Source organism: Columba livia, chromosome 4 (genome assembly GCF_036013475.1).
Source record: "Columba livia isolate bColLiv1 breed racing homer chromosome 4, bColLiv1.pat.W.v2, whole genome shotgun sequence".
Taxonomy (NCBI): domain Eukaryota; kingdom Metazoa; phylum Chordata; class Aves; order Columbiformes; family Columbidae; genus Columba; species Columba livia.
Window position 1 is genome coordinate 24,173,747 of NC_088605.1, and position 25,884 is coordinate 24,199,630.

At 43.3% G+C, this 25,884-nt stretch overlaps 1 long non-coding RNA gene across 1 annotated transcript; it reads right to left on the reverse strand.

Annotated features, from left to right (window-relative positions):
* Window positions 1–1,376: 1,376 nt before the first annotated feature.
* On the reverse strand, window positions 1,377–25,401 carry LOC135579345 (uncharacterized). Its single transcript, XR_010472192.1, has 3 exons — window positions 25,269–25,401; window positions 22,103–22,169; window positions 1,377–1,513 (listed from the first exon to the last, which is right to left on the reverse strand). It is a non-coding gene; the product is annotated as an uncharacterized LOC135579345 (long non-coding RNA).
* Between the last annotated feature and the right edge of the window lie 483 nt (window positions 25,402–25,884).

The window sequence follows — 25,884 nt, forward strand, 5'->3', positions numbered from 1 at the left end:
ATAGCAATTTAAGTAGCAACTTTCCAGCCATGTTCGCTTTTACAACATGTAACCTCACTGGGGCCGAAATGAAGACAGTCCATGATGCGGGTCTGTTATCATAAGGTGTCTGTTTGAAGCTCCTCTCAGTGACATCTTCTACCTACCTCAGCTTTGACAGCAAGAAAAAAGTATTTATTCACAACATTTGGATTCTGCTGTTTGACTGCCAAATTTGTGGCCTTACCTGCCCTGTTTTGTCTTAAGCTGCTAAACTACGTGACGGAGTAGAAAGTTTGCTTTAATGCACTGACTTTGTAGGAAGGCAATAAAAGAAAATAGGGATGGTAAGACAGAATGTAAGTAGGCAATTCTACCTGTACAGAAATTATAGCTGCAGAAACTACAGGTGGCTCACTCAGCTCCTGCAGCATTTAATTGGGATGGAGTCGTGTATGACTGACTTCAGTGCTCCCGTATGCTGGTTTAGATATGCTGGCTGGCATGAAAGGTGCCATAGCAGCCCATTATCCCTGCTCTGGTAGCTGCCAAGCTGTCTGTGGGCTAGGAAAAATAAGTCTATGTTAGCCTAAATCAAGTATGTATAAACAACATGTTCCATCCTCTGAACATCTTTAGTCATCCAAAATTGTTAGCTCTCTTTTTTTTTTTTTTTTAAAGCAACATTTCAGATTCTCTCATAATTTATTGCAAGCATTTCCGTTCCAGAAAGGAGGAAAGGAGTACTATTTTAACTGTGGCGGATGTTTACAGGACATTAATAAATAGGTTCAGATTAAGGCAACAATTGCTTAGAATTGTGGACTAATTAAAGAACATGTATTTGGATATTTGAGGGGATCTGCGCTAATTTTTGTTTGCTGAGTGTCTGTCCCAAGTACAGTAAATTTTTGTTTCCCCTTTTTAAAACTTTATGCCTCAACAAAGGATAAAAACTTCCATTGTCAGCTTTTGCTTAAAAAAGAAGTAGGAAGTTCTGTGATTAAAAGAACATGAGTGTATGTGAGCGAAGGAGGAAATGAGAGTTTCAGAAGCAAAGAGCTGACAGCGGGGATTTACCCACACCCTTTGTGTGACCTCTGGAGAGACCTCAGCAAACAACAAGGAACATCTCACTGCTGTGGCCTACAAATTTCAGGAATATTTAGTCCCTGCAATGTGATCTCAGATGAAAGGTTGTCATACACTTTCCTGTGAAAGCCCCGTCTGTATTCCCCTCCCAGCAGCTGCTCTGTCTTGCAACACAAAGCTGAGCCATGCGTGTAACACAGACAAAGGGCAGAACATCTGCGCACTGTGTTGCCTCTCACTTAACCACTCTGTCACGATGAGCCAACCAGTCAAGAGGAAAACTCACAGCGCTGGGGACTAAGGTACTTGCCTCAGCCTGTGTGGTCCATGGGGGTCACCTGCTCTGCACTGACTCCAATCCCGTGCATTTTGGTGAAGTGCATCTTCTGGAGAATCAGCAGGATGTGATCCAGCAGGTGTCAAGAGATGATGAAAATTTGATCTAGGAGAGAAGGTCAAACAAGAATGAAAGACTGACAACTCTGTGGAGCTAACAGACATGTTTTTTTTGATCCGGCAGATCAACCATTGGAAAAAAGGTTTCTTAAAATAGTTTATATTTTCTCCCTTATTGCCTTTGTTACCAAGTGTGGTTTCTGCTCAGCAGTTGTTAGCACTAAGAAAACCAAGAGCATGAGAAGTCTGAAAGCTTTTATGCTTGTCAGGATCTTGCTTTTTCAATCACCGACTGAGGGGCGTATGTTATGCCACGTCTCATTCCCCATGCATGGTTTCAAATCTAGTTCCTTCCTTCCATTCCTGATCCCTGGCTGCTTTCTTGAGGCACGTCTCCACAATTCTCTACAGGTAAATTTTTAAAACGCTGTCTGTGATCTGAGGTATACTGTGGTATACTGAACCTACCAAATGGAGCAGTTCCTATCCCTCAGACCCCACACCTTGCTGCTCTGCTTCCTAGCCAAGTTCATTAGTTTGCCATCAGAACTGCACCAAGGCCAGTTAATAACTGTGATTCCCAGTTTGGAGTTAGTCTGTGCTAACTAAGCAAGCTTGGAGTGCAGAAGTTTGCTCATGTCAGCCCACGCTGTTCCATGGAGACACACTTTGTGTGTTATCAGGTCAGCTTCGAGGCTTCCTTTTGACTAAGGTACAATGAGTACTGGAAGCACTGGGAAGCATTTTTCCAGCCCTTGACCATTTCTGTTGTGGGCTTCTGTACCACCTTCCATTTTTCGTAATTGTTGGAAGACAGGCACACGTGATGCATGTATGTGATGGTCCATCGATGGTCTTCTGCATGACCCTGGTTGGTCCTTGTGTAGGTTATGTTAGACCTTCTTGTCCCAGCACACCCTATGAATTTGTGCTAAATTTGCTGGCAATGACTGTGGCTCTTAAGGCCTTTTCAGTCATGGCCATTTTCCGTGATCCAGATGTTTGTTTCGTAGCTATGACACAGGTTATTTATTCCAAATGGTGTAACTTTTCACGGCTTTAAAACACTTGATCTCCTTAGGCTGGCACACCACTATAACAATTAAGAGTGCTCAGAAGCCTTCATATGCTTTTATCTTCTAAAGGTTCATCTGGGGGGAAAAACTTCTAAACTGCATTTCTCACCCCTCTATGGAAGCTGCAAGATTCAGTGAAGCTTCCAGTTGGGAAGTAAGTACATCATGGTCACCCAGCTTTCCCCGTTTCCAGCCCCCACTGCTACATGAGTGGGCAAGGCACTGGGCTGAGGCTGCATCGTTAATTGAACTTCTAAATATAAGAGCAACATTTAAACATAAGGAACTCAAGTGTTACCAACTGTGTTCACCTTCCAAGCTGCCCGGACATCCAGCATATACTGAGGTTCTCGCTGGCTACTAAACTGGCCTAATTTTGAATGGGAAAAAGCAAAAGCAGATACAGGTCAGGTCAGATGAAAACATGTGAAGATGTACTGAATATTCAAAAAAAAAAAAAAAAACAAACAACAAAACAAAACAAAAAAAAAACACAACAAAAAAAGACCAAGCTCATTCCTTTGCCTTAATTCATGTGGCCATTTGTCCTAACCATTTTCTGATTAATAAAAGGGAGAGCTTTTTCCTGCTCTCTCCAGCTGTCTTTTGCAAAAGGATTGTAAAGCTTCAGGCAAAGCTGTTACAGCTGTCATAACCAGAACCATCACAAAAGTCAGACTGATTATAATATGGGCTTACATGGGGCAGATGGAAACTGTCTGCTTAATTTCAAGTTTTAAGGTCTTTCTGTCTCTCAGATCTTGCACATTCTGTCTATGTAAGGCAGAGGTGTCAACTCATTTACACCGGGGGCCACATCAGCCTCTCAGTTGCCTTCAAAGGGCCAAATGTAATTTTATTTATACAGTCCTAAAATGACATTTGGCTCTTTGAAGGCAATCGTGAGGCTGATGTGTCCCCCGGTGAAAATGAGTTGGACACTCCTGAGTAAGGGAAGGAACACCAACATTGTGAAGTATTACCCTGCTGTGTCTTATCAGGAAGGGGATAAATTTGATTTCAACAAGAAAACCCACAAAACTTTTGGCAGAGATGTAAACTTTTTTGTCATTATTCTTTCATTTTACTTTTCCTTTAGTGCCTGAAATTAAAGGACCTAAATTTATCCCCAGGAGGGAATTTAATCAACTATTCCAACAGGAACAGGATGGTACCCTTATTATTCCTACCTCAGATAACAAACTGCCTCTGGAGGAGGAGTTCCTTTGTTGTTGCTGAGTTACTTTTTTAATGTGTTTATTACCCTTGAAGTTTAAGACCTAAGCCTCTAATCTCCAAAGCAAAGCAGCGATTGTGACCCTAAGCGAAGGAGGTGCTGTAATGCTGTTGTTCAGTATTGTGCAAGCTGCTGAGTGCTGTGCTGTGCAGAAAGCTTCTGTCTCCTCCGGATATCAACTTCTATGAGATGTAGTTTTCCTAAATGACACCAGGTGTTGTACAGTAAAATCAGGAGAGCAGAGGAGCTGAACCTAATTCTTGGTGTGGCCCTTCCCACGTGCGTGTTGCTCCAGGCAGACACCTTCTACAGGTGGCCCTAACCACAGGTGGGTTAAAAAGCCTTCATTGACCTTGATTCTTCTATAAACTTCCTAGTTTGGCATTTGAGTGCTGTATGAAGTTAGTGTCTCTGGAGAACGGTGTGTTTTCCCGACAGTTAACTTTTGCCTAAATCAGAGGGGTTTAGGCCACAGGGGACTGATGAGCTAGCCAAGTACAGAACTGCAAACTGGCTTCAGCTACAATGCTGAAGTAAATGTGGCAATTGAGGAAAAAAGTATGGAAAGACAGGGATGACATAGATGAGACCAGACAACTTTGAGAGGGTCCTGCACGCTCCTAGGACTGTGCTTTGCTGTGGAGACCCCGCTGGAGTGCTGCTGTCGTGCCAAAGGCAGGGCAGGGGAGGCAGCTGGTGGGACGTGTTAGAGAAACCAATTAACAGACAGAGCATCGGAGAGAAACTGTAAAAAGGGCAGGGCGGGGGCGCAGGAAGCAAAAGCCCCGTAACCACCAGCCCTGTAACCAGCAGCCCTGACCTGCCACCGCTGTCCCACTCTGTCCCGCACACGTGAAAGTGCTGCACAGCGGTTGGGGCCAGAGGCATCAAACCTCCCGCATGCAAGGGGATGAACATGTGAAAGACAGCTGGTGGGTCCTTGTGAAGTTTCCAAAAGAAATCACGTTGCTGAGTCTGCCTCCAGATTTCCATTTACACCAACCTGAAAGATGAGGATTTGGGTTTGATTTGAATTGATTAAATTCAGGCTCCAATTGTTACATCATTTGTATATGGAAAGTAATTGCAATTTTGTTATCTCTTTTCCAGATACAGATTTGGCTGCTTTGCCAGAGTGAACATCAAACAATGTTTCCTTCTGAAAATCCTAGGGAATTAAAACTCATCTAGATAATTTTGTACTCATTTCCTGCATTTAGCATAGTTTTAATATTACTGGTCTACAATATGACTCAAAGACTCTTTTACTCTTCAATTAAAGCTGTCAGTTAACTCCAGGCATTGATTTTCAAAATGAATATTTCACTTCCTAATTCTGCATTTGTGCAAGTCACAAAGTGCCTATTTCTGCATGACGGAATTCACATCAGTGGTGAATCAAATTCTCCACTAGATGGCAATGTTGTTTCAGAACATTTGTGTCGAAAGGTGTTTCTCTGCCAACAAGTTTAAAAGGACGTGGAATCCATGAGATTTGTCCAATAAGTGATTTTTGGATGATTTGGGGAAGAAAAGAGTTTCCTTTTATTACAAAATCAGTTTTGGTTAGAAAAGGTTTTGATGAAAACTTTGTATGTACTGTGATTATTATGATCACAGAAGTCTTGGTTCATGAAAACAACTTTGAAAATGTCTAAAACCAAGTATTGACAGAGAATGCAGAAAATGAGCAGAGTGATCTCTGCCTTATGCTCTTATCTAATACCCACCATTGTGGCTCAGCGGCTCAAAATCCTTCAGTTGTTTCTAGCCACAGTTTTGACGGTAAGTAGAAAAATACTCCTCTCCTCCTTTTATGGCCATGGAGACAGAGAAGCAAAAGACTATTTCTGCAGCAGTACTGGAAAGCCTCGCCAGCTCCACCAGTGCATTCCTTGGGGTAAAGGAGCAGCTGTGCTCCTCTTCTCCTGCCTCCCGGGGCTTTGTTCGGCTGGCCTGGCATGTTCAGACAATACCTGAGCCGCGGTGAAGGTGTGACAGAGGCTTTGGGCAGGCCCTGCAGCCACTCACGCCCACTGCCATGGGTCTCATGGCTCCGTGCAGAGCTGCTGTGCAGTGCTGGTGGTGCTGGGCAGTGACACCGGAGACCATTGCTGCAGTGGGGCTTCTGGCAGTATTAGTCCACTGTGATGAAAAACAGGTCAGGGAACCAGCACCTGGCTATTTACAGTGAATGTAGGCTGCAGAGATGGGACCAGAGGGTGGCCTCTATCACAGAAACATGATTTACCTTTATCTGCATTCGGCAAAACACAACCTCTGTGAAACAAAAAAAGGCCCACATGCCCCGCTAGGAGAAACACAGTTCCTTTATGTGCTGCAAGCAGGCAGCTGCAGGTCTGCTCTCAGGTAATATCTTAGGCCAGTGCAGCTCTGGAAAATGTTTTAATAAGTCTTTAAATAGCATGCAGCATTAAGGCTAAATAGGGTTTCCACCTTAGATCTTGACCTAAGGTTTCCAGCTTCTATACTAAGATACAGCATGATATTCAGTGAACTCTCTTGTATTAAATTCTGCCTTACTGTGCTGATAGTTCTAAACTGCAGTATTGTAAGCACTAACCTAAAATTAGGTCTGTTTGTTTCTTAGAAGTTATTCACCAGCATTACAAATTAAAAGTGGAATGACGCTATTTGCAGACAATACCATGCTTTCCACTAGCACTGGCTGAGAACACCATCACTTAACTTACTTCAAGAAGAGAGTCCCTGTCAACACTGGATCCTCTGATCACATGAGACTCAATTACATGTACTTCAAAGTTCACCTGGGCTAGTTTTATTTTTTGTAATAAAGCAAATTTTAGAAAAAAAAGACTTTCCACCTTTCCCTTAGATGAAAAGAATAAGAAAGATACCACCAGGAAAAAAACAATACAGGTGTGATTTAAAGTAGTGATTCCTGATTTTGGTAGTTCTGCAATGCCATTATATTAATTGCTGTTAAAGGATTATTCAGGCCTTGGCTACAGAGACGATTATGGCTATAGGTACAGTTACAGAACGGAGCAATTTGAATTGAGAGAGGCAAATGTAACGGTTCTGCTTCAAATGTACATTACTTTCCTTGTTTGGTACTCTTTGCTCACTTCATCCTGGTGGGAACATAGAAAACTGTCATTTTTGCTTTAAATCAGAGACACAAAGGTTTATAGCACTCTCAAGAGACATGAGAGAGTATCTCGCTCTCAGCGCAGACTTTGCAGACCCTCCTGAGGGCACCTGCCCATTGCCAGTTGCTGCGCCCCTGCCTTATCTAGAGAGGCCAAACTTACAATGAGAGGTAATAGTTTTAATCCCCGATAACACATGTGATGACCTTTGGGGCTCAGATTGTATTCAACTGTCCAGATAGGAAGCTGCAAAATCGGAACTGAATGAAGGTGAGACACGCGTGCTCTTATGACATCCACAACCCATTGGTTACCCTGGAGGCTTTTGCTGACCTGCTCACCAAAAACACATTCTCATGGCTGTTTCTCTTTCAGTCCTCCAACCCACTAGCAAGCGTGCTGGCCAGAAGAACCTTGGCTAAAAAACACAAAGTATTGTTAATTCTAAAGGTGCTAAATGGTGCTGTCTCACACAAAACTACCTCTGGTTTCCATCCAAGTATGGTCTCAGCAAGCGCAGGACTGAAGGTTAAGGACTAGATTTACCTGAGAAGGATGAGCTCATCCTGGTTATCCAGTCTCCTGTTACCACACTAAGACTTGGAGACTGTGGGATATATTTTGATTTTAGCACAGTCTTTTGTCACAAACAGCTGCCCTGATAACTAACAACGTAATCAATGTTACATGATTATGACCTTTGAGACCATCGAGAGCCTCTAGCTATGGGAAGAGTTAGTTTCTTCATGTTGCAGATCATCTGAACACAGCAGCATTTCTGATGCTCTTTGCAGAACAAACTTTCAGAAAAGCCTCTGGCCAACCCATCTTCTATCCACAGAACAATTTTCTGTCCGTACTCAGTGACAGCCCAGTAACCCACAAGGTCCACTCAACCTTACACAACACTAGTGGCTTCCAGCCTGTCAGCAGAGCAACCTCTGTGCTTTTCACAGACAAAACATGCAAGAGACCTGGAAAAAACTATTTTTTGTTTTTTTTTCTTTCTCTTTTTCCTAATTTGCACCTGCTAGTTTTGAGACAGAACATGTCACATGTCCTTAGCAGTGGATGAATTTTCTTCCCAGGGGTGAGGCCAGTACTTGACCCCACAGTTCTCTTCTGAGCCAGGTTTGAGCGGCAGAACCTGTTTGAGGTTGCTGGGAAATGGAGCTGCTGTTGGCTGAGCGGTGAGCTCGTAGGCACACGTGGTGCCTCCCCAGGTAACTCACCATTGCCCAGAACACAGAGCCTGCTAAGAAAAAGGATGCACTTGAGTTGTGTTAGAGCTGTTTTTTTACTGGAAAATTAATTCATGATCTATGTAGTGAACAGGAAAAGTCTGTTTTGGTGATATTTTTCCTCTTATTGAGAAAAAGATCTGAGCAAAGTAGATGTTCTTGTATAAGTTGAAGTGTTATCAGCTGGTTTTGTTGTGTTGCACCCTTATTGTTCTCATAATCTCTCAATATTATGAAATCTAATTTAATACTGGTTGTTTTAATTTGGCAATCTAGTAGACTCTTATCCAGAAAAAAAATTCACTGTTTCCACTTATCGTCTGAAATTAAAATCCTGGCAATCTTACAGCTCTCTGTTAGAAAACAGCTAGTTAGAAAGCATTATTCCATTTCTCTGCTCATCTATAGAGCTTTTCACTTTCAGATTTCAAAAGCTTTAGAGAAGACATCCCATTTTTCTCCCTCTATAAAGAAAGAGTTTAAATGGCCCTGTTGGGGCTCACCCTGCTCTGCAAAGGCAGAGGCACGAGGGAGATGGATGTTGGAAGGCCCTTGGCCCCTCTGCACCGCCCCAAGCCCTGAACTGCCCTGCCTGCCCTGGGTGCAAACTGCCAGCCAGGCTGCAGAGCACAGTGGCACAGAGCCAGGAGGGAGAAGCTGAACCGTAGTAGCAGAAGCATTGACAGATATGACCGAGTTGGAGGTGGTGGTGCTAAGATAAATGAATAAGCAGCAATCTGCGTGCCACTGAAGTCTTTAAACTGTAGTTTTCACTTTTGACTGTATATTAAATGTGCAAACTGTATGGTCTAAACAGAGCACGGTTGAACATACCGTTACCTTTAGAAAGCTGAAATATTTAGCTGTTCTTGCAACAGTGAACCCTAAAATGAAATGACCACAGATTTATGTTGCTGCTACCTCTGCACTGCAATCACTGCTTATTTTCAGCAAAAGGTAATTAACTTGCTTTGTCCAAATCTATGTATTTCTAAAAAAAAAAAACTCAAAGCAACAACAAAAACACCCAGCCCCAAGGGCCCTGAGGCTAACACTTTCTCACACAGAACAAGAGGAATATGTGCAGCACTGGTGAGTGACAAGAGGTAGGGCAGGGACCCCAGGGCATCAAACACCCCGAGCTAGCGTGGGGGCTGTTGCACCCTGCGGTACATGTGAGAAGAGAAGGGCAGGGCCAGGGCGAGGGGAGCCCAGCTGCACCCAGCAGTGCCCAGAAAGTCTCCGGCTTCACCTTTGGTGTGAGCAGGACTGGCAGACATGGAGGAGAGTAACACTGGTAATGCCAGAGGGTGACTTGGGAAAAGCATCAACAGGTGCGAGCTGCTGGGCACCACTGAGACAGGATTTAAATTGATTTAAACAGTCTGGTCTCCTAGATTAATCACCTGTGTTTCCGCCTATGTGTTCTGCAGGAAGACCACCTTGGAACACAGCTTGCACAGGCTGGAGGCCCTCCAGGTTTTGCCTTGTTCACACCTTCTGTTGCAGAGCAAAGGGCTTGGTGGGGTGGAGCAGACACCACCTCTGGAAAATGCTAAACTGCTCCAGCTGAGCTTACTCGGCCGAGGACACGTGCGGTGAGATCCTGAGCTGTGCCTGTGCAAGGGACCATGCAGAGACCAGGGAGAGGATGAGATGAATAAAATTTCTCAGGCTGTTCATGGGATTGGAAAAGGAACTGTGGCCTAACATAACCTCATGGCTTGGCTTACCACAGGCTATCCGCCTGTTTCTGCAGGACTTCACAGCTGGAGCAGAGCTCTGTGCTCGTGCTCTGCACTGCTGTCCGCACGTAAACCAGCATGAGGGTGTCTGCTTGAGCTCCCGTTGGTGGTGTGTAAGATAGATTGATGCATCGTGAGCATCCATGGGTCACAGGAGCAGCACAGCTGGCCAGCTGCAAGCTGCACCCCCAGCACAACCCGTTGCTGTGAAAGGCGCTGAAAAACCACTCCCTCAATTGCTGTGCTGAGTGCATCCTGGCTTCATCTGCTCTGGGCCTATTCAGCCAGCTGACCCCTCTGCACTAGGTCAGAGACATGAAGATGAGCTGAATGCCTCAACTGTAGCACCCGTGTGCTGTGAAATGTGAGCGGGACTGAGGTGAGAAAGTTTGTATGGGTAAAAGATGGGTTAACAACGCAGGACAGCTCTGCTTATATTGATTTGGGAGGTCAGGGCAAACCTCCTGCAGAAGATCTGGAAGTGGCTAGACTGTGTATATGGTGTCCTGCAAGGTGACTCTTTGATGTCATTAGAGAACAATCAGTAGATCTATGAGCAAATACAAATGCTGAACAGGAAAATAAGTGCATCATTTTGATGTCCAGAGATTTTAAGGAAAAACATGCTGATGATGCAACAGGTACTCTCTGATCTTTTTGAACCTAATACCCAGAACAGGCAGGAAGCATTAGAGCAGAAGCAGGATTTCCTCCTAGTAAATCAGTTTCCCACTTTTAGTCTGGTTATAGTCTAGTTACATTGTACTAAGTGAGGTCATCTTTTTCTTTTTTTTTTAAGTAATAGACCGAGCAAAAGAACAGACAAAAAAAAAAAGAGAAAGAAAAGGAGGAGCACATGCGATTGCATTTCCTTTGGCATGTGCAGAAGTGTAGCCAGAAGTGGCTTGTGGACAGACCGCATCTCAGGGCTGTGAACAACTCGTCCCAGTGCCTGTGCTGTCCTCACCGCGCTCCCTCAGAGCAGCTGCTGCACAATGAGTCTGGATTACTTTCCATGCATACTTGTTCGTAACTACTAATGAAAATCAAGCCTTAAATACTGTGTTTCTTCAGCTATGTCTTCTTAATGTAGCCATTGCCAGCTGCCTGATCACACTGTGGATTTCACCTCACTCTAGTTGTGTGATTGCACTGCACTCTAATTTTCTTTTTTTTGTTGTTGTTCTCTGCAGAGCTTCCTGTTCATCCAGATAAATCTTATTTGCTGATCACCTTTCTCTAATATTTTTGTAGGAGATAGAAAGCTTTTCTTACCGAAAACCTGCAAGTTAATTAGATTTTTTTTTTCTCTGTTCTAACCTTTACATTTAAGAGCAGTGACCAACACAGCCTTTAAAATCACTCCTCCAGAAGTTTGGGGTTTTTTTCTAGAAATGCTGACTTGTGTGAGGTGCCATGGGGAGACGGGCAGAGGGAACAGGGGGCTGGAGCAGAAAAGGTTCATTTCTTAGGGGAAGCACCACGCAGGACACGCATTGCCAGCTGTAAGAGGTGCAATAGGGCAGGCTGAAGTTTCGGGAGGTTTGCGCTGTGAATCGGGCCGCTGTGACCCACCGGCAGGTGTGGCTGGTGTTTATGGGAGCTGAGCCTTTTCCACTGGGAGCACCAGCAGAATGCAAATGCAGAAAAATTGGCAGGAGGGTTGTGCTGGGGGCAAAGCCAAGAACCCACATCCGCCCCGGAGCTGAGTGCCGCGGGCCAAGCGTCACGAATTGTCCCAGAAGGTCAGGCAGCCCCAGCAGCTCTGGGTTGCTTCGTGCCATGGGCCATCACTTGGCAACGACCCGTGTCCCGCTCCTAGGGGCGGCCGGCACTGCACGGGTCCCTCCTTGGGCCAGGGCGAGGGTTGGGGGAGGCAGCTGGCGAGGGGAGGGACCCTGTGGCAGGTACTGAAATCCAGCTGGAAAGGTCACCCTGTATCTTCCTGAATATGTCATAGAAACCAGGCTGGCAGAGGGCAGACGCAGAGCTGCAGCAGCAGACCTTGAACCCTTGTGCAAATTTGCCAGGGGAAATGGAAAAGCAAACACGGAGGAGCCCAGTGAGAGATGTGGGGTTGGAGCTACCTCTGAATAGCAGTTTTAACTGGAGTTGGTTGTTAATTTTGCAACCAAATGCTTTTCATCAGCTATTGCCTGCTCTGATCAGACTCAATAATTTTTCATTAGGATGTCTATATACCGAACATATCTTTTTCCCTTTCCTTTTTTTTTTTTTTGTTTTGCTTTTATTTTCTCTTTCTTTTTCTTCCTTTTTCTTTTAAGACAGAGAGTGAACAAAGAGTGCTCGTGAGGACAAAACAGGCTATTTGGTCATGACATCCCATGAGTGCCTTTCCCGCAAGCAGCCAGCGGTGGGATGATTAGAGCCCTCCTCTGGGACCAGGAAAAACCCAAGTCTGGATGCAGCCCCTGCCAGCTCTAGGCCGAAGGAGCAAACTCGCTGTTTTCTCTCCCAAGTGTTTTCTCTGTTGAGGAGTGATAAGAAAAGTGTTTTTCGGTGGTTTCTGTGAAAGCTCCTATGCTTGTTGTAGAAAATTGTTAATTTTACAGGTTTGTTTTTGCTTTTTGGGTATTTTTTATTAATGGTTCACCTCACCTTGGGGCGGGTGGAACAAGCGGCTGGCTTGCCAGCCCAGGGAGAAGGACAATCAGTGCTGAATGCCTCAGACCAGGCTCTTGGCTGATGGGGCATCTCTTGGCTTTTGCAAAGTCCTTCAAAAGCTCTTGGGCTCCTTCCAACCCAGGACAGGAAAGACCTTGAAATTTTGTAGCTTTGTGATATAAGGAAACTATTTTCCACCAGACTCTATTCCTCAGAAAATATGTTTGGAAGCAGCCAAGGAAACTGGGAGAACAGCTAAGTCTTCTTGTGTCAAGCTTACTTTTAGTGGGGTCAAGGAATGGTTGGGTTAACTTCACTTCAGGGTTTTTAATGTCATGCCTGCCTTACTGTGTGAGTTTATAATACAGCAAGAGTTTTACTGAAGCATTTTTAGCCAAAATCTGTCATTCCAAAAATCAAGATGAAGGATATTTCTCTTTGAGACTGTGTTGGGAATCATTGGGACCTTGAGCCTGGTGCAGGAGGAGATAGACAGCCTGACTATCTGTGTGCAGCTCCAAGGTAAGGTAACTGTACATCTTAGGGAAACATGTTTTAATGATAGTGGGTTTAAAGGCAAAAAAGTTTGCATGAAAAAATGTTTGCATCACGGCTACTCTCTTGTGACTGAATTACTGGCAAAGCTTCTTGAGAGATGAACTGTCAATAAGTCATGAGTGAAGTCACTGGCAATTAAAGATGAGCGAATATTAGGATAACTAGGAGCTGTATTTGGAGAAGGCACTTATCAATGTGCGTTAAGAACTTAGTGAAGTGTTTTCATACATCATTACTCTGGAGATACATCTTTTTAGTTGGTGTTTTGGTAGCTGCTGTCTCAGATGAACCTAGAGGTGGGAATTTTAACTAAAGTTTTCTTTAAGATTTTTTACTTCTCTGCTTTCAATATCCAGAATAATTCCCACTTCAGTTTAGCTTGAGTTGACTGTTACTTTTACTAAGATGAGTTTACACTTTTTGAAAGGATAGGCAGTAAAAGTTTGTTTATGGCACCATTAATTAATTAATAATTCAGCATGTGCATTATTTATTTTGTACATTACAATTGTCTCTTTGGCTTAGATGTTCTTCATTTGTTGACTGAAGCCTGTCTCTGAAAATGGGTTTCTAAACAGTAATAATTCCAACTCTGTCTAGTTCCAACAGCCTGCATGATAAAATGTTGTGTTTTGATTAGATGTATAATTTCTTCCTGGACTGATAAGCAGTAGGCATGGTGCAATCACTCTGCAAGGTTCTCGACATGAAAACTATGTGTGTGCTCTGTATAGATTCTTTTGATGGATTGGTTCGCTCATCCCAACATTACTTGCTAACTTTCCACCAACGTGGAACACTAAATATTTATCTGGATTCTCCTCTGAGAGCCATTTCTGCTGTAGGTTGCCAGGAGGGAAGTTGGGTCCCTTTGTAACAGACAGTGACTTCTATTTTCCATGTGCTTTTCATAAAGCACATGTGAAGAAGATACAGCTCCTTGCATCAGTTCCCCACTTGGGTCTGTTCCTCTCCTGCACATAACTTCAAGTCAGCCTTGTGGTCTCTGCTGCTTTGTCACAATAAGATTTTTGTAAAGGCAGGGATGGCTCAGGTGAAGAGACAGCGAGTGGCTGAGAAAAAGAGGTGTTTTGGGTGGTGTGGAACAAAGTAAGAAATGGGAGCGATCTGCAGTCAGGAGGAAGGAGAGCAGGGCGAGGTCACTGTGCTGGCAAGGTAAGAGAAAGCCGAAATGTGTCTTTGTCTCAGTGATTGCTTTGGATGTCAGCAGCCATCAGCAGAGCAGTAGTACAGAGCAAACAATGAAAGTGCTCTATTTTTTAATGGCACATATTACACTTGCCATATATTACAACCAGATAGTGATTAAGTAGCCAATGTATCATTAATACACAGTTAAACGTAACCCTTGAGAGAACACATATAAACCTTTTATTTAACAGAGCTCCCTTTTCCGGTGTCATTCACAGAGACTTGTCTATGTAAAGACATACCCGAGCAACCCTCCTGCTAATATCACTTGTCTGGGAGACACTTAGGGCCTCTGAGATGATCCTTAAATCATCTTTGTCATAGAGTGCTGTCTGATGTCTTTCATGGGCAGACGTATCTTCTTATGGTCTTCCTTTGTCCTCCCTGTAGACTCCACTGCAGGGCTTACCTGCTAGCTCTGATATCTGATTTGCACAGTGGCTAATCCATTTCCACTTTAATAGTAGCTTTGATGCATCTTCCTTGTACTGCACTGTGCTCTCATTTGTTATCCATCCAACCATCCATTAATGTCTAAAATGTGGAGGGATAACAATGTTTAGAAGTATTCTCCTCAGTTCCTTTGTGGTTCCCAGTGTCTCTAATCTGTTCAGTAAAATTCCCTTTACATTTGTGTTCAGACTTGAAGTTTATTTCTCCATTAATCTTAATTTCCACACCACTTTGAGTCAGTAAAATCTACCGGTTCTCGTGCAGTCCCAGTGCAATTATCTCTTTTTATGTTATAGGACCAACTCACAAAGTTTCCAGCCTGAATGACTCTACTTTTGCGGTCTGTTTTGCTACATTATTCAGTATTCTTTTTATCTTCACTGCCTGTATCAGCTTCCTGCTTTGTAAGTTTGCTTGTTTCAGTTTCCTTGCATTGTCAGCCTTTGCAGTCACACGACATCACATCTGGTCAACGATTTTGCTATCATCTGTGACATCTAGGTCTTCCAGGATTTTGACTGATGTTCACCACATGCCTGTCAAGGGTATTCCTCAGCCAATAAATGGAAGAATTAGCAAGAGTGTTCAAAAACCTGCTTATCTTACTGTACTCCCTGCTTCGAATGACTGTGAAAAAGCTACTTTCTCAATTGCTGCATAAAAAAAAACTTCTGGACTATTAACAAACCTTGAAATGGTCCAACTCTCCACAGATCAAATGTATTCTCAGGGCTTATAAAATATACATGTTGATTTGGATGGCACAGGATGCTTTGTACTGTCGATGTCCCTCATGCAGTCTTACCATCCTCGTACTATTTCTGTATTCTGAGTTTCAGGTGATAATTTCAAAATCAGGAATACCTTGATTGCTTCAGATTCTCCAGAATGTTCTTGACAAGGATATGCATGATACAGAAATAAGCTTTCTCCTCCAGGCATTTAATCAAGATACCTCCTTCTACTCATGGGCAACATTTTTTGTTTTGTCTGATTTATGCCAAAAAGTTCATTTGTGGCAGCAATACAGCTTGGGCATCCTGTATTTGACAGTTCAGACACAATTCTTCCATTCCATAGGCTGCATTTTCATTATGCAGGGCTGCAATGGGTTTCCACAATCCAACATGTTTTTAAAACCCAGATCAGAAGAGAGGTAAGAAAATGAGGAGATTTATGTATTGACAGACAGAGCTGTTATTTTTTCAAAGTCTTTCAGTTCAGGATTTTTTTTTTTAAATGTGTAAATGTTTAACATGATCTATGATGAACATTTTGGCCCTCAAAGCCTCTCATCCTGCCAAACCTTCTTGTCATGCAGATATGACTTTCCCTGTCTTCAGCTGAAAGGGACAGAAGATGGGAATGCTCAGCAGCTGGCAGGAGAGAGCTCTTAATTCTCAGTGAAACAGAATGTCTCGCAGCGCTCCTTGCCAGGCAGCCAGTACCAGCTGCTGTAATGACAGCTTCTGGGGTGATGCTGGTTGGCACAGATCATACACCTTGCTGAAATTTCCTTGTAATGTTGTGTAAAAGGATGTCTTCTCCTGTTCCATTGTCATACAATTACGCTAACTTCCCTATTTCCCATCAATTTGCTAATACAGCTCCCCACTGTCCTTAATTTTGCTCTTGACTCGTGGGGCAATTTCAAGCAAAATTGCTTTTGAGTATTTTCCACTGACAAATTGGACATATAGGCATTTCCAGGGACCACTGGTAGAGTTAATCTATTCCAGTAGCTTAAGTGACTGCTCTTATTTGCATGAAGCCTGAATGGTTGAAGTGTATGTTTTTTCTCCATTAAGTGCTCCTCTCAGGACCTGGTTTCACACCTGGTGAACCTGAATAAGAAAGTCTTGCTGGGGGACCCACCACATTCGCCTCCTTGAGCCATGTCTCAGCATGAGTAAGACCAGCCTGCTCTTCTTTGCACAAATACCTGGCCAGGAATTTCTCCAAAACATGAGGCTACCTTTACAGAGGTGACTGCATGGGACCATCACATGTGAAGATCAGATTTCACATAAGATATTGCTACAGCATCCAGCTCAAGCTAAGTTTGCTTTGCAGAGGGACTTCCAGCTTGGCCATTCTGCAGCCAGACCACAGCTCCCCCCTCACCTTGCGTCAGTGAAAGGGAGGACATTTGTGCCAGGTGTGGGATCTGGTGTAACATGAAGGGAGGAGGGCAAGGATTTGGGTCAGGTGTGAAGCAGAGAAGGCAGCCAGAAAGGCTTCTCCAGGGCATGAGAAAGGCAAGGGGAGGCGGGACAGGAGAGCCTGGCCTGCCCTGAGATGAATGCAGGGTGGAGCTGGTGTGTATCTTTATCCCAACAACTATTTCAGTCCTGAACAGCCCAAGGTAGGTCTAGTGGAGTGATAAAACTTGGCTTTTTATCTGCACACTGTGACAAAACACATCAAAACTTACTGCTGGATCCAACCATCCTCTCAATATTTTTATTTAAAGGAGCTGGGTTGGACAACTGCAGAGAAAATGTAAAACAGGAAAAAGGCTCTGCTTGCTGTTTAGTTAGGAAGTATATCAAAATAGATTTCAATTATTGGTAAAAATAGACTTCCTTGATATGAAGTAAGACAGATGAATCTTCACTGTACTTTTCTAGGTGGTCAGGTCCTGAACTTCTGAGGCATTTCTCCCTCAGGAATCTCCCAGTAAGGGTCCTCCCATCAGAGGCAGCGTGGCTGGGCTGTTGGGACCTTGCAAGCTTGTTCCTCAGCTTTGTGTTGGTTTGGAGGTGAACCGAGACCTGCTAAACCCAAGGGCTGACACTGACATCTGTGCTGCTGTCTCCACAGCAGTGTCAGCACCTGATGGATGCGTACGTGCTGGGCGTCCTGCTTTGCCACCTGCAAGGACAGGTGAAAGACTCTTAAAAGTGCTAAGCACTGACCTAATCCTGCCTCTGCTGACGTCAGCGGGGATTTTTGTGTTGACTTAGAGAGCAGATTTTCTGAAAATGCCAAGTTAGTGTTTACTCTGCTGCCTCGTGTGAAATGGAGCGTGTGCCTGTCAGCGGGCTGACCAGCAGCCGTCCCCCAGCTCCCCTCAGCCCTGTGCCGCGGGCAGCCGCAGGAAGAGTAAGTCCCACTTACGGACGAGCCAGGTGCAACACAGGGTGGGGTGGGAAGCCAGGATGGTTTTGACCTGATGAACCAGATTATCTGGATGTGTTTCAGCAGGGCATATCCACACAGGTTGCTGCTCCATCCCAAGGCAAGTGCCTGGAGCCATGTAGTTTATTATCCCGTTTCTGACCTGGGGTCAGATGCCTTCAGTGAACATATCCCGCTTAAGCACACCCCTGCCTGATTTATTTGAACGCTGGGCTGGGTGAGCTTGGTGAAGGAAGGTAGTATTACAGCGTCATCGCCCTTTCGTTTGGTGGATCCGGTTTGCTCTACTTAAATGCCTTTTTCTGTCCTTGTAATGACATTGTTTGTTTCGGAGGGGATTGTTTTCTTAATCTATGCCATCTCCCAGAAAACAGTGCAGCTTTTATCTCTGTTATAATTGTTTCAAAACTGAATTTAAAGCACAGGACCAGATTCTTACTTATTTTATTCAGGAAATCTTTGTACTGAACCTAAAGTCCTGGTCTTAAGTGAGTGGCAAAGAAAACAGAATGAAGCTCATGTTTCCATTTCTACACATATTTGAAGAGTCAAATCCTGTTTCTGCAGAAACCCATGCCTAAAATTGCCTATGGTTTTCAAAATGGCAAAGATTGAATATATCAGTCAATTTTTTGTCAAATATATAGAATTTGATGTTAAAAGTTAGCAGTTGGTGTCCTTGTGTAGTGTCCCCATATCTTTGAAAAACTTCTGTGCCAGCCTGGAGAATGAAGGCCTCAGGAGCCTGCTCCATAGCTGCACTTTAGCAGTAGCCCCAGTGTTTTCTTTTATTCAGACTATTAGTTTTCTGTCAGAATACCTACCTTTTTTACCTACATTTTGTGCTAGACACTGTATAAGCACGGCACTTGATCTGCTGTCGAGTGCCAGACTGAAAGCAATGGCAAGACTGTCTGATATTTCCTTTTGTAAGTAAAGTGATATGTTTCTTCTTGGGTTAAGTTAATCATGTTTCATCATTCATGCCCTCTAACCTGTCATGGAATGGCTTCTTATTACAGAACAGGAAAACACCTGACATTTTTTCATAGGTTTTAGGGTCAAAAGGGACCATGTTGACGCCTTCTGCAAAATACAGACCACAGAATTTCTCCCAGTGATTTCAGTATGAAGTCCAGTAATCTTAAAAGGAAATAATGTCTCTCTGAAACCATTTTATTGAATCTTGATATAAAGGCTTCAGGTGGTAGACAATTCACTGCAGCTCTCACTGAGGTCCTCCAGTTGTTAAGCAACTTCACAATTTAGATTTTATACCTTATGTCCAATAGTAATTTTTCTAGCTTCAGTCTTGCATCACTGGATCTTACTGTTAGATTCAGTAGCTACTACTGTGAAAAATGTTCTCCCCTCACAGAGACGGGGTTGCCCATATTATTTTTTAAAATCTCAACTAACTTAACTCCTCATGTTTATCAGACTTCAGAAGGATGTTATGGTTCTTTTTAAGGGTCCTTTCCACTAGCCTTTAAACAGAAAACTACTGGCTTTTGTCACTTGGCAAACACAAATAAGATTATTTGGTTCCTCGCCAGTTATCCTCTTTAGAGAACTTCATACCAAAGATCCTCCTTAAGGCAGATAATTCCTATATGTGGAAGCTTAAATAATAGCTCTGCCTATTTATAGCTATGTTAAGTTTTCAATTTATTTCCATCCTGGTCTTGTGGGTAAGCCTCTGCCATTCCTGCCATTTCTGAGCAATGAGCGCACTGGGAATTCATGTGACTGTGCACCAGGAGAGCCACACTGGAACACTAGCACATCTCCCCCTACCTTCCAGGTTTTGTGTGGGCACAGAAAAAAAGGTAATGATACCACTAGGAATAAAGGAGAAAAGACAAAAAAAAAAAACAACCCAAAACCAAACAAACACAACATTCTTCAGCTAAACAGCAATGCTCATTTTGAAATTCTGATCCTGACTTAACATTTGCAAACCTTTTTGCAAATTGCTTAATATAATAATGACTATTGAGATGCAAGCCATGAGCTGACACATCAACTAGAAGAAAAACTTGGTAATGTGCTTTGTTATAGACATAGAGATCTCAGTTCAGCTGCTTCCATACAGTTGTCTAGTACTACCTGAGAATACTACAGGGTACCCACCTCTTCATCAGCTATAGATTGCTCATATATTCATATCTTATGACAAATTTCCCATGTCATATCTGTGAGTTGCATGTGGGTGTCCCATGTTCCCTGCAACTTCTTAAATGGCACCATGTGCCCAGATGTGGACAAGGAGGGAAGCCATGCGTTTGTTTACTCTGAAATTTAAATGCTGTACAGGTACAAAATACTATCTTTGGATTTCTTTAACCATACAAGTCTGAATTGGTTGTTGCATCCCTACAGAGCCACTATCATGGTTTTCTGGAGTATGTATGGTTTACAGTGTATGATTATTTGCAAACTATTGTATCATCAGTGAGTTTGTGTACCTAGTTACAGTAAAGCTGCCTTTAAGTAAATTACAATTTATTATGAAGAAAAGACTGTAAAGAAAATGGAAAATCCATTTCCATTTTAGCTATGAGGGAGAATATTATAAAATTAAGTGACAGTACTAATGAAAAAAAGCTACATGGAAAGAGCCACTGAAGAGCAGGGTGGGTCGCTGAGCAGGTATGAATTAGACATTATTTTCTTCATCTTTGTGTCTCTGGTCATTGTAAGGTGCCGTGTAACAGAGATAATGAATTGATTGTTAAATGTTCATTTGTAAAATCATGTGCTTGATAAAAGTTATGCAGCATTGGACAGGGCATGAAGTAGAGAAGCTCTTAATGTGCATACATGAACTGCTGTGGAGAGGTGATTCAGGAGGCTTTGAGTCTACTTTTTAGTCCATGAGCATTGTGTGAGATAAGAAAAGGGAGAGAAAATCAGAGACTCTTGACCCACTAGTCATGTGTCCATTCCTGGCATTTCAACTATATTTCTATTTTGTTGGATAAACTCTTACAGAGATTGTCATGGCTTTAGCTGAGTGCAAACTGACCCTTAAGAAAATGTACGTGGTCACCCAGCTGCTGCCTGGGGTGTTTGGGCATGCCAGGTCAAGCACAGGAGCCCCATGAGGAGCAGTAGTAGAGCTCGTAAGGACTGAGGAAATAAACAGGGCCAGTTTGCTCATAAGGACTGCGGAAATAAACAGGGCCAGTTTGCCAAGGGCTTCAAGCCTACCTGTAGAAACTACATCATTGGTTCAGACAAAGTGCTGAAGAACCTGCCAATGCCTTGATATCTGATTAACATCAAAGGAGAGGAGGAGGTCTTTCAGTTTCTGCTGTATCTGAAACAGCCACACCATGTCAGAGGCTTTGACTTTTCAATTTGCTGCCCTATCAATACCCAGAAGGGTGGAACTGGGAAAGGATTTGCTCAGAGCATTAGGAGATAGGGCTTAGCTTGGAGGAGCCCTGCAAGGCAAGCAGAAAGAAAGGGCTGATTCTTTGCAAGTCAAATGTTTGATGAATCAAGACTTCAAATGATAAAGAAGTGGCTTTCAGAAAAATTGATCTTTCTATACCCTGACAGTTCCCCTCCACCAACATCCACAAATTGACTCCCCTCTCTCTCTTGGCCTCAACGCAGTCAAGATAACTAACTCAAGGTCTTCCTAGTTCAAGCCTCATCACAAACTCTTCCTTCTTTTTAATTCAGTCCACACTTGTTCAGCCCATACCCATACAATCCAGTGGTACAGTCAAAAGTAACATTACTCACTTGTATTCTAATCCAGCCAAAAGTAAGAAAATATTTACAAGATGCATCAGGGTAGCTATTTGCTTCAGAAAAAAATGTGTCAGAATGTTAGGACTTTGGGGGAATATATCACAATACCAACATTATTTTCAACAAAAATCTAAAATTCTTCAAGGTAATACATGCCTACACAATGCAGCATCTATTATCAACAGTTTGGTTAGTTGTCCCTAGTGTAGGCTCCTGGACTACTGAAAATGAACTGGCTAAGAAGCAAAGCTGAGAAATAAATGTCTGCTGCTTGTTTCTTACCTACCATGAACTTGCCTATGCAGGCAAACATATCATTAATTACCTGCAGGTCATTTCAGGATATGACAGCAGAGAATTTCATTAGGAAGAAAGACTATGTTTCATTTGGCGTTATGAAAATTTCTGCATTACCACAAATCAGTCAGGACTTTGTCTACACACTTACTTGGTTTAGGCTGAGATTCATAGCGCTGATAGCATATTTATTCATTACTGGTTTTCTTACAGGAAGTCTGAAATAGGAAAATTTAAGAAGGTCATTAGAGACAAGAAGTGGGTAGGGTTAATGTTTTATTAAAAAAAAAAAAAAAAAAAAAAAAAAAAAAAAAAAAAGAGGGGGAACAAGAAAAGAGTAATTTCACTTCCTGGATTTTTGCAAATAGTAATCCAAAACAAGGTAATTTCAGTTATGAGGATATAAGAAAATCTGCCACAAGTCAATAGAAGTTCAAATTAATTACTAAATTGAGATCCAATAGGGGCTACGTCACTTTGCCAATAGAGGGTTTGGAAATGTATAGACCAATTCATAGAGAGTGTATCAGGAAAATTTTCATTTTATATTGTAAACAAGATAGATCACAGCATTTCCCTGAATGACTTCCATATGGCTACTTTTTTTAGGAGATAATTTTATTTAGAAATGAGAGATGGAAAGCTCACAGCATCTAAAGCTCTTCCATGATTAATTGCCATTACTACTTGGAAGTTAATTTCTAGCCTGTATTTGTTCCGCTACAACTCATAGCCTTTGAACTTTATATTAATTTTGCCATCTTGAACTCACTTTAATTTTCGAAATAGAGAGTACTCTCCTTGGGACAGCCAGAAGGTCACAGTGGCCTAGTGGCAGCTCAACATGCAGGGCTGCAAGAGGCCTCTGCTCTTTTTCAGCTCTGCCATTGGCCACTGGCCAGTTTACAGAATCACAGAATGTCAGGGATTGGAAGGGACCTCAAAAGATCATCTAGTCCCATCCCCCTGCCAGAGCAGGAACACCTAGGTGAAGGTGACACAGGAAGGCATCCAGGCGGGTTTGAATATCTCCAGAGACGGAGACTCCACAACCTCCCTGGGCAGCCTGTTCCAGTGCTCTGTTACCCTTTTACTGAGAAGAAGTTTCTTCTCAAATTTAAGTGGAACCTCCTGTGTTCCAGTTTGTACCTATTGCCCCTTGTCCTATCATTGGTTGTCACCGAGAAGAGCCTGGCTCCATCCTTGTGACACTCACCCTTTACATATTTATAAACATTAATGAGGTCACCCCTCAGTCTCCTCCAAGCTAAAGAGACCCAGCTCCCTCAGCCTTTCCTCAAATAACCCCTCTATGACTTATGTAAGGATATAAATCTCAGTGAAATGCAACCAAGGAGACTGTTTAAACAAAACACCACGAGCTCTGACATTTTTTTTCATCTAAGTCAATTGACACATTGAGTAAATTCCCTTAAAACCCATACTTCTGAGATAAGCACATAAATACAGCTGCTTCCTGGGGTCCTGGATGTGCAGGACTGTGCACAGGCGCAGTTTTTTTATCCCAGCCCACCAAGGGCCCCAGGGAGCAAAGGGTTGGTAGCCCACCCTCTTCCTTGCTGGCCTCCCCTAGGCTGTGGGCTTCATGCTTCTCCCAGCCAGACGTGCTCCAGCCTCTAGGGAACCCAGTGCCACCAAGGAACTGCTCCGTGGTAGGAGGATGTGTAGCAGGGAGAATCACACCATCTGTCATAGGAGCAATGGCCTCTTAATCGATCAGCAGTCTTGCTGGATGAAGTTAAAGTGGAAAGATCTGCCAGCAATATCTTGTCCAGGCTGTTATTTCTCATTTTTTCTCAATTAAAATAATATACCGATAATATCTGATTCTGGCAGTACTTAGACTACAGAAGAGTAGTGTGCAGTGAAGCTGTTTAGGGAAAGTCAGTTAAAAAGTTGAAATCAATTATTTTAAAATCATGACTATTCAGTAGAATCAATTTTTGAGAGTGCTGTTCATGTAGCTAGCTTTGAGATGTTTGAGCGTTTTATTTTATTTCATTTAGAAAATAAAGCCCATTACCTCTGGTTTCCTTTACCATGTAGCACCTGTGCTGGTTTTAGCTGGGATAGAGTTAATTTTCTTCACAGTAGCTAGTAAGGGGCTGTGTTTTGGATTTGTGCTGGAAACAGTGTGGATAATACAGGGATGTTTTCATTATTGCTGTGCAGGGCTTACAAACAGTCAAGGCCTTTTCTGCTTCTCAGACTGCCCCACCAGTGACAAAGAAAATATGCATATACCTATTAGATCTTTTACTTTCTTCTTCTGATTGCAGTGAACTCCACCATGAGTGAGAAATCCAGAAAATGAATATTTTTTTGTTTTGCTTTGGGCTTCATTTGTTTGGTAAATGCTTCTATTCATAAACAGAAATTGTTAAAAGACAGCAAAAGTAAGGCATGGCATATTCTGTGTCTACATTTACCAGAAGAGCATTAATTACCCTTATTTGCTGGTGAAGTGTGTGGGGGGGGTGTCAGGACTGCTCTGCCCAAGTGCTGCCAGTGAATAAAGGGGCCCCAAGGGGCTAATCAAATTGTCAGACTTCGGGATGGGCAGCAGAAGCACTGCGAGGTGACCCAAAGTGACACAGCGTAAGGCAGCAGCAGCGCCTGACAGCAGTGCAGAGGAGATGTAATCCAGGCATCCTGACTTCACACATAATGCCTTTTTTCCTGGGTGACAACACATCCCCCCCTCAAACCAAAGCTAATGCTTTATCTGGGTCTGCTACATCTCTCTGGGTTGCTCAGTCCACCCTCCCAGTCCCCCTCTGTGCATTCCCCTGCACCTCAGCGCTTGAGCCCTTCTGCAGGGACTACACAAAGTCCCTGTTTGTAGTTACTGCCACATGGATCTCAGAAGCTCTCAGCTCAAGGTGTCACCAGAAGGGTGCTTTCCCAGCAGTATTGTGCTGAGGCTTTCATTTTATATTATTTGTGTTATTCTTTATCATAAAGCCATCCCAAAAGTCAATTTAGGTGGACAACAAGTTCCAAACCAGAGTTTTTTCTAGCGGGAAATTTATAGCCAATAAACTGACTAGAAACAGGGTTTATAAAAAATATTTAGCTCTCTGACAACATGAAACACAGATTCAGATACCAGTTGAGTACATTATTAGGGTATGACCACATAAGAATAATGAGAATCCACAGTGTGCATGCATTCACTTACAGGAAACAAAACTAGAGGCCTCTCACTCATGGGTACCCAGAAGAAATAATCACTTGCCCGGGTTAGGCAAGGGGTCACTCAAGCATATTTCCAGAAGACAAAAACAATCACTCACCAAATGAGAAGGTGGGGCACTCTCAAACCCAGGAAGTCTTCTTAGATGGCATCCCAGTCTACCGGGAGGGCTCCAGTTCACAGACCCGCTGCTCCAAGAAGACCACTCCCAGGAGGTCTTCAGTGGGGCCCCATTTTATGGCCTGGTCAGATCTGGTTGTGGACACTACAACATGGTCCAGAAGCTTCTCAGCTTCCCTGGGCACCTCCTTTGTTGAGGTCCCTGTCAATCGACTGAGGGTACCACCCCTCCTGCTCCCCCAGCTGGTGGAGGTGAAGTCACCCTGCCCCAGGGCAGGGGAGGATGTGACTGTCAGCACCTTGGTGCCACCCTGAATGTGTACATGGGGACAAGCACAATGGGGCACAAAAGGTGCTAAGGAGCCATCAGCAGCCCTATTGGAGGCTCTGGATCTCATCAGGGGTGTGCAGCTGCCACATCCTGAAATTCTTCTGCATATCCAGAATTGTGAACGTTGCATTCACAATGACAGTGCTGACAGGACTCCTGCTCTGAGGAGTCTGGGATATTAGGGTACACAGCGATAAACGCGTAATTTTAACATTGCTTTTGCTTTATGATAGACAGTTTGTATGGGCTTTGGTTGGCTTCAGTG